Source organism: Glycine max, chromosome 20 (assembly GCF_000004515.6).
Source record: "Glycine max cultivar Williams 82 chromosome 20, Glycine_max_v4.0, whole genome shotgun sequence".
NCBI classification, from domain to species: Eukaryota; Viridiplantae; Streptophyta; class Magnoliopsida; order Fabales; family Fabaceae; genus Glycine; species Glycine max.
In genome coordinates, this window is record NC_038256.2 from 39,747,488 (window position 1) to 39,755,912 (window position 8,425).

Sequence of the window (8,425 nt, forward strand, 5' to 3'; positions counted from 1 at the left end):
AACTTTAATTAAATTACTTAAGATACAAATCACATAAACTGAGTTACTTATATAAACACATTGGAGATCTCATAACAAAACTTATACGTAGGCTAAAGTTTTGCAATTAGATCTATTTACATGATAAAACTACCATATTTCCTAATTTTTGTCGGCACATTAAGAAATATAATTAAAAGTTCTATCTAAATTAATTTTATACGAGCATAACAAAAATTGTTAAATATATGATATAATTTGTCTTGTTCAATGAATTGGTTATACTTGATGTCATGCAAGTGTTCTTAGACATATAGAAAACAAAGTATTAGTGAGAATAATGATAAAATGTTCGTCACTATTAACAATAAAATTTTAGTGATAAATTTTTAAAAATCACATGTAAATTACTTTGTTATTATCGTTAATTTTTTTACAGTTTCTATTTTTTTTATAAAATACTTTTCGAAAACTAATTGTAGAAAATAGAAATGAGGAAAGAAAATGTGAAAGAATAAGAAAAAACACGATTAATAGAAAAACTGAAAATTTGAAAATCAAAACAACTTATGAATGTTTTGGTTTTTAGAAACTAAAAAAGAGAAAATAGTTTTAAAAACCACTCTTTTAGAACAAGTTTTTTCTTCTTCATTTAAATGTAAAAAATATATATACAAAACAAAAATATGTATGGCAAAAATAGGGCAAACGATCAAAAGGGACATTTTTTTTTCAAAATTATCAAATGGGGATAAAATTTAAATTAATATCCCGAAAGAGGTAATATGTAGGATAACTTACTGCTTCTGAATTAAAAATTGTAAACTGCATTATGATTCTTTTTTTTATTGAAGTTCTAAAAATTTTTATAGGACTTCAATTTTTTATTTTTTTAACACGACTTTGAAGTTGTAACAGATTTTTTTTTTCATTGAAGTTGTAAATTATTTTATAATTTTTTTTGTATGACTTTAAAGTCCTAAGGTATTTTTTTAAATCGTATATAGTTTTTTTATTTTAACTATTTAATGAATTAATGTATGTTTTCTTTTTTAGTTTTATTTAATATATTTTTTATATTTTTTTTCTAATGTTGAAGATTATTATTTGTTTTGTAAATTAAAAAAATAATGTAAAAGACTTAAATTTAAATAAGAATATTAAACAAAAGGAGGAAGAGGTAATATAAAATGTAATACATTCTAATATTTTTATTTAAATTTAAGTCTTTTATATTATTACTTTTAATTTATAAAACAAATAATAATTCTTAACACTTTTCGCACCAGCGAAGTATTCATTGGAGATACTGTGTGGAAGAGGTACCAACACCTTATAATAATGAAAAAAATTCAATTCAATTAAGATTTGGTTCATTCTAGACTTATACATCATGGACATCCTCCTTTTCTATGTGGTAGACTTGTATGTTACTATTGAAAGTGATAATATTATACATATTATTACTATTCCACCAAAAAGTTTTCTATTAGTTCAAAACAATCAATGTGTAAAATAACAAGTAATTGCTAAGATTCACCCAAGACCATACATCTTGAATTTAAAAGAAAAAGTTCAAAAACATGTCTATTAGTAAAAAATATATTAAATAAAAAATAAAAAAATATTAAAAAAAAGAAAACATAGATTAATTCATTAAATAATTAAAATAAAAATTATTTATGATTTTTTAAAAAATACCACAACTTTAAAGTCGTAAAAAAAAATTAAAGTTGTGAAATATTTATAACTTCAATAAAAAAAGAAAAAAAAATCTATTTTGATTTTAAAATTGTGTTAAAAAATTAAAATCATATTTTTACGAATTTAATGAAAAAAAAATCGTAACATAATTTAAAACTTTCATTTCAGAAATCATATATTATCTTAAGATTTATTCCTATCAGAGTACTAATTTAAATTTCATCCCATTTAATAATTAAAAAAAATTACTCCCTCAGTCCCTCACCCTTTCGGTCTCTTACCGGCAAAAATAAGCATTAAGCACCGTCGAAAGTTAAATTTTCCTAGAGTTGGATTTGACCTGGCACGATATAAGAAAACAAATTAGAGAAATGACATCTGAAATTGCACAAATTAAAGGACAGGGATAAAGATGAGGTGGATTTTCACGTTACTGCTTCGCTTTGCTTTCTGACTTTCTGTGTGCGCTGTGGCTATGCAAGATCTGTGCAGACTATGCATGCAATTGCAAATTTTAACCACCTCTCCATGATTGAGATAATCAGGTGTATTGAGGAGACGAAGATATATGCTTGTTATAAATTAAGCTTTTGATCTGCCTTTCTTATGAGTAATATGCCATTAGCATTTTTGTCAACAAAAATCCTTGATTCAGATTCTATGAAGGGTGTGAAAGAGGAATATGTCATTACTAGTTTACCTTATATTTTTACATTTCTCTCTTGTTTTTCTTCTTATATTTTTACTTGTTGTCCAATTTATAGAATATGTAATTAAGTGGTGGCACCACACGTGCATGGTCACCTATGTTTGAAAGGTACAATTACAGACTACAGAGTGGAGACACTTACATAATGAAGTATGAACAGAGCCGTGCGAACAAAAATTTGATTAACCGACATGTTTGATTGATGGGTTTGCCTTTGTCAGCTGGGGCACTCGTGTTGTAGGTTGATGTGACACAGATCTCATGCAAGTCTTATCTCACTCAGTCGTATGTGCCATCAAATTTGCTTATTTAACCTTAATTAATTCAGAGTCATCAAACTCCATAAAATTTACTAAGTAACAAGATTTATACATTACTAATGATGAAGATAAAATGAATTATCCTATATATTCAATTTAATTATCGTAATTTGTCCCATTTGAAAAGTAAAATAAAATAAAAGGTGAGAAGTTATATATATATATATTATATTTTATGTATGTGTATAAAACATAAATCATATAATACAAAATTTAAAAAAAAGTAACATAAAATATTGTACGAGTTATTTGATTTAGAGTAACTTTAGTGTCAGATTTTGAGTTAGGATTTTTAGTTCAAGGTCAGATCTTCACTAAATCTTTCAATAAAAGAGTTAGACAGAGATCTTGAACATAAATGATAAGTTCTTACAGGAGAATCCTGAAGATTTACACATTGTTAAAAAAAATAAAAATTTACTCTCTCACCCTAACAACAAAACGCGAGAGGAGAACAAATAAAAAAATTAGACAAAATTGGATGAAGAAGAACAAAGCAAAATACAAATCAAAAAATAGATATACCGATAGAGATGGGGTTAGGGCGGAGTTCTAGAAGGGGGGTTGCAGTGGAGGAAAAGGGAGTGGTTCATGGATGAGGGGAAGGGGTCGCGGTGGAGGGGAGAGAGGCCACGACAAAGGAAGTAGAAGGAAAAAGAAGAAGAAGGTCGTGACATAGGCGAAGGAACCCATGATGAAAGAGGAAGAAGAAGAAAGAAAGAAGTTGCGTGTGAGGAGAGAGGGAGGAGAAAAAAAAGGCAAAGAGTGAAAGATAAAAAACAACAAAGAAAAAAAATTAATTTTATAAATATTTAGATATCTATCGCTTAAAAAATGGAAAAGATCTTGATATTATGAGATTTAACAAAAAATCATCTAAAATTTTAATTTAAGATCTACTATTAAAGATGTTCTTTTACTCGTTATTCATGCGTTATAATATGTTTGTGTGTACCTATTGAATTAGTTTTACACACTTTTCAAAACAATGCTAATGAGAAGAAAGAAATTCTTAGTTTAGATTAAATATATGTTTGAACACTTGAAAATAGAAATACAAATAGACTTATTAGCAAGAGAATTGAAGAAAGTTTCATTCTTTAGAAATATGTTTTTTATAACTACATATTCTAAAATAAATTCTTAATTCGTGAAAAAGTCAACAGTGAAATGATAATTATAAATTTTCAGCAACACTATTTCTAAGATATTATCTTAGGAAATTTTATTTTTGAGAAAAAAAAATTATTTCCCGAAACAAACAGCTCCTAAATGTATGATAAAGGGAATATTAAAACAAGAGAATAATGCGATTATATTTTGTTTCCCCAAGTTCCAAGGGATATTATTCACTATTCAGAGAGGGAGGAGATTACGAATTGCTCTTTATTGTCCATCCCATTTCTTAAGTAAAAATTTCTTCCTCGTCTTCCCCCGGGAATTAGGAACATGTCATATGGGACCATGAAATAAGTAAACAGTCAACGTACTTTTTTATTTCGTTTGTGATGCATAAACTTAGAAAATAAAATGTTAATGAAAATCTAATTCAATTAGTTGACTATCATCCATAAATTGTTATAAATCTTTTTATATTTATTTTCTATGTCTATGAATAAAAAAAATGCCAATGAATCAAATAATTTCAATCTGTAAAAGCATATTTTTTTTTAACAAGGTTAGACGGTGTAGATTATCATCAGAATTTTTTCCAAGTGGACTTGGTTTATGATATGTTCAAATTAACACCTATACATGTAATGGTAGTGATTATATTTATTTCTTATTATAATTGGCGATGATAATTTATGTGCAACAGATTGCAGTTGCTTAAAAATTCTCCTTGTCACTAAGAAATTGTATGAGATGAGCAGATTTTAAAAACATATATACATTAATCTTCAATTTCTTAAAAGTTATTCACTTTAATAATTTTTAATACAAAATGATAGTGAGAAATAAAATAAAAAGGATTAAAATAAAAGAATTTAATTTAAACACACTATTAATCTAAATAATTTTTATATAATCGTTTAATAATGAATTGTTATATATGCTAAATTATTGATTTTTATAATAATTATTTTAAAAATCATAACTAATATGATTTCTTATTAATTAACATGATAAAATTATTTACATTATCCATCTCTAACAGAGATCTCTCTTTTTGGAGGAAATTTTAGTATCTTTTTCAACTTAAGCACCCAATCTCTTTAACTCAAGAATATGTTGTTTAACTTTTTACATATCTTAAGTGAGTCTCATCATTATACATTCTACCTAACTAAAAAAATTATACATCAATTTTTTTTATCAATAAATATTAATTATTAGTTAACAAAAAGTATTAAATTTCTTTTCTTTCATTAATTTCTTTTTTTTTAACCATTCAATGAATTTTGTATCTCCTTGTATATTATTTTCTAGCTTTGATCTCATAATCTCTTTATTTTTTTATAACTTTTCTACTGTATAAATAATATTTATCATTAAGTTATTTGTTGGGCCCACTAGCTGTGTTAAGCATTGGTGCTTCTATAAGCATCAATGGAGTTCAGGTTCGAAGTAATTTCAAGGCTTAGATTTGTTAGAAATACTCTAAGTTTAGAGAACTTAATAAATAAGGTTTTTTTTTTAGAAATATCGGTTGGAGCATAAAGACGGAGTTTTTAATTCATAATTGAAGAAGAATTCTACTAAGTATTGGAAAGCTAGAAAAACTAATTTCGAGTCAAAACGCAAGGGAGAAATACATGTCATTAGACAATTATTATCGAGGAGAAGATGGTTGAGACAAATGGCACAATCTTAAATGATCGATCTTGGACTTTTTTTTAACCATATTATAAATATCATTTACTCACCGACCTTACTGATAATTAATCTTTATAAAAGAATATATTTAATTATTTTTAATAAATTTTTTCTTTTAATTAATTTTTTTATTTATAAAATTTAAATATAAAATTTTTCTTAAAGAAATTAATTTCTACCACTCGAATCAGTAACTTATTAATATTCAATTCTAGAATAAGATACACAAGTATAGATCCTATTTTTTTGACCCCATTCAGTAAAAATCTATATAAATAGGGAACCAGTATAATAATTTTTCCTTAATTGAAGCACTACACTGGATCTAATTAACACCTATATTATGTTGGTTGCAATGTGACTATTGATTCAAAGAATGATGATGTGCATCTCTTCATCTATTTTTAATGTATTTCTTTTACTTTCTTGCCATTTCGCCTTTACTTTTCGATTTTAATTGTTTTCTTTTAGCTTCATCGCAATTTACTTGTTTTCAATATACATTTTTAAGTCTTTATATTTGCACATTTCTTCTTCTCATTATTTTTTTTAAAAAAAAAATAGAAACTTCATCTTTTTGAATCAGTTCTTTAAATTTTGATTTACTTTCCCAGTAATTTACATTTTACACACTTTATTTGCTTTCATGCATATACATTTTTTTTGGGCACATATTTGCTTTCATATACATTTAGTGCCATTTACTATTGCTTTCAATTTACAATTTCAATCATTTACTTTTTTTTCACTTTACTTTTCAATTGCTTTTAAATTTATTAAGTTTAAAACACAACACTGCTATAGTTTAAATAAAAAGAACTCACACCCAGTGTTCTAAATCCAACAAATAAAAATATTTGTTGGTTAACTAGAGTCACTATAGAGTGTAGAAAGTTATCTCTTCCAAAATAAAACATCTTGATTCTTAAAATCTTCCAAACAAATTTCCACCATCATGATAATACATACAAACTACATTCTAAAATAAATGATTTTTCTACATAACAAAGACAGAAGGTTTTAGTAACTAAAAAGGGGGATCAATTTAGTTGGGTGAACAATAATGCATGAATTGTTATAAATTTTCTGAGTTTTTTATTTTATTTTCATGAATAAAAAAATAACTAAAATATATATCACTTATATAATATTGAAGGCTAATTTAAGAACTTACTCAATATTGAAGAGACATAAATGTTAGAAATTAAATGATAAACATAAGATGAAAGTATGTCTTAAATCTGTAGGCATTAATCAAGTTATGTGTGTTGCTTTCCAAACAAAATCACTTTTCACGCAATTTACCATGCATATAACCAAAATTTATCCTTTTTAAACAGCATAATTTTGACAAGAATGCTAGCAATCGAAAAATCAAAAGCTACCTCTCAAGATAACAAAATAAATTTTCAGTTGATAGCAAAGGAGGAGAAGATTAACTAATTACCTCAAGAAGTTTCCCTCAGGAAGATGATGCATGTTGTGGATGGAGAAAATTTTAAAGGCGATGGAGAATTCCTAAGGGATCGCATGATCCAAGTCAGTGAACCGGTAAAATATGGCTCAAAAGCAGAACTGCAAGCAAATGCATGCAGGAAGATCAAGAATTAGATCAATGCGATCCCTTTGGAACTCTCCACCAACAATAAGGTTGTTGTTGTTCATACAAAGAGCTTGCTATTGGACGAGTTGTATATATGGTGCTCCAAAAACATAACTGTGGGCTCCTTTATGATGCTAAATAAAAAGTAAAATAAAGGTGGGTCTTTTCATGCCTTCCATCGTGTTGCTAGCTTGTTTCAATTCTCACATGCACTTGGACTCACCTCAAATGAAGGTGCCAAACAAAATGCTTACTTGCTTTGTGAAATTACTCAAGTGCCTTTAATAATTATTTACCTATACCATAAGCATTTTTTTTTTACCAAATGTTATACCAGAAACATATTCTCCTTTATATACTGCCTTTTCTAACCTATTTATAGTTACATAAAAGTTACATAAATACACTTGAATATATAGAAGTAGGTTTAATTTCACGCATGGTTAATGTAAAAATTATTATAGTCTTAATTAATTATAGAAATTCTTTTAAGTATAATTCTTAAAGTAATTATTATAAAATTTTAAAAAATTAGTATATATGATAATTCATAATTAGATGACATAGTAAAAATTCATAATATATTTTAATTTAATTCTAAAGGTAAAGATTATTATTTATCTAAGTACATTTTATTTTTAGTTAATTTTAATACACTTTCATTATAAACATTTTTATACTGTTAACTGCTTAAAAATCACTTTAATATAATTTTTAAATTATTTATTAAAAAAATTCAATAATTTTGAATTATATGTTTTTTTCCGCTGAATATTTTGAATTATATGTTAATCTATGACTTAATAATAATGTAATTTTTTAACACCGTCTATTCTAATTAAATTCTACCGTTTTCACCTATTACACTAAACAGGATTTCAAGAAAATGTTTTCTTTTCTAGCAAAAGTTACTGACTTCAAAACTTCTATTTGAAGGGTTGATTTCCCCCTTGATTTGGTTTAATTCTTAAGAACCGTTATTATAAAAGAGATCACTCACAATATCTAACAGGTCATTAAAAGTAAAGGTTTATTAGCTGATGCTCAGAAGCATCAGTTTTCTTATGGTTTAGGCATGGAAACAAAATGACCTCAAAAAGAAAGAAAGAAAAGAAAGAAAGAAAAGAAAGAAGAAAACTTTGTGTGGACTATATCACCTGATATTATGTTGTAGCTTGAAGTATTCTGAGCATTTTGGTTCATCAATGGGTAGGTTGTTTGAATTCAGCTAGAATGCTAAATTTATCTAAAAAATTGAATACTTGAATTGACTCCACTAAAATGAACTGAACA

At 26.0% G+C, this 8,425-nt stretch overlaps 1 non-coding gene across 1 annotated transcript; it reads right to left on the reverse strand.

The window, feature by feature from the left end:
- Positions 1-7,032: 7,032 nt before the first annotated feature.
- MIR393K (microRNA MIR393k) lies at positions 7,033-7,174 on the reverse strand. Its single transcript, NR_126742.1, has one exon. It is a non-coding gene; the product is annotated as a microRNA MIR393k (primary transcript).
- Between the last annotated feature and the right edge of the window lie 1,251 nt (positions 7,175-8,425).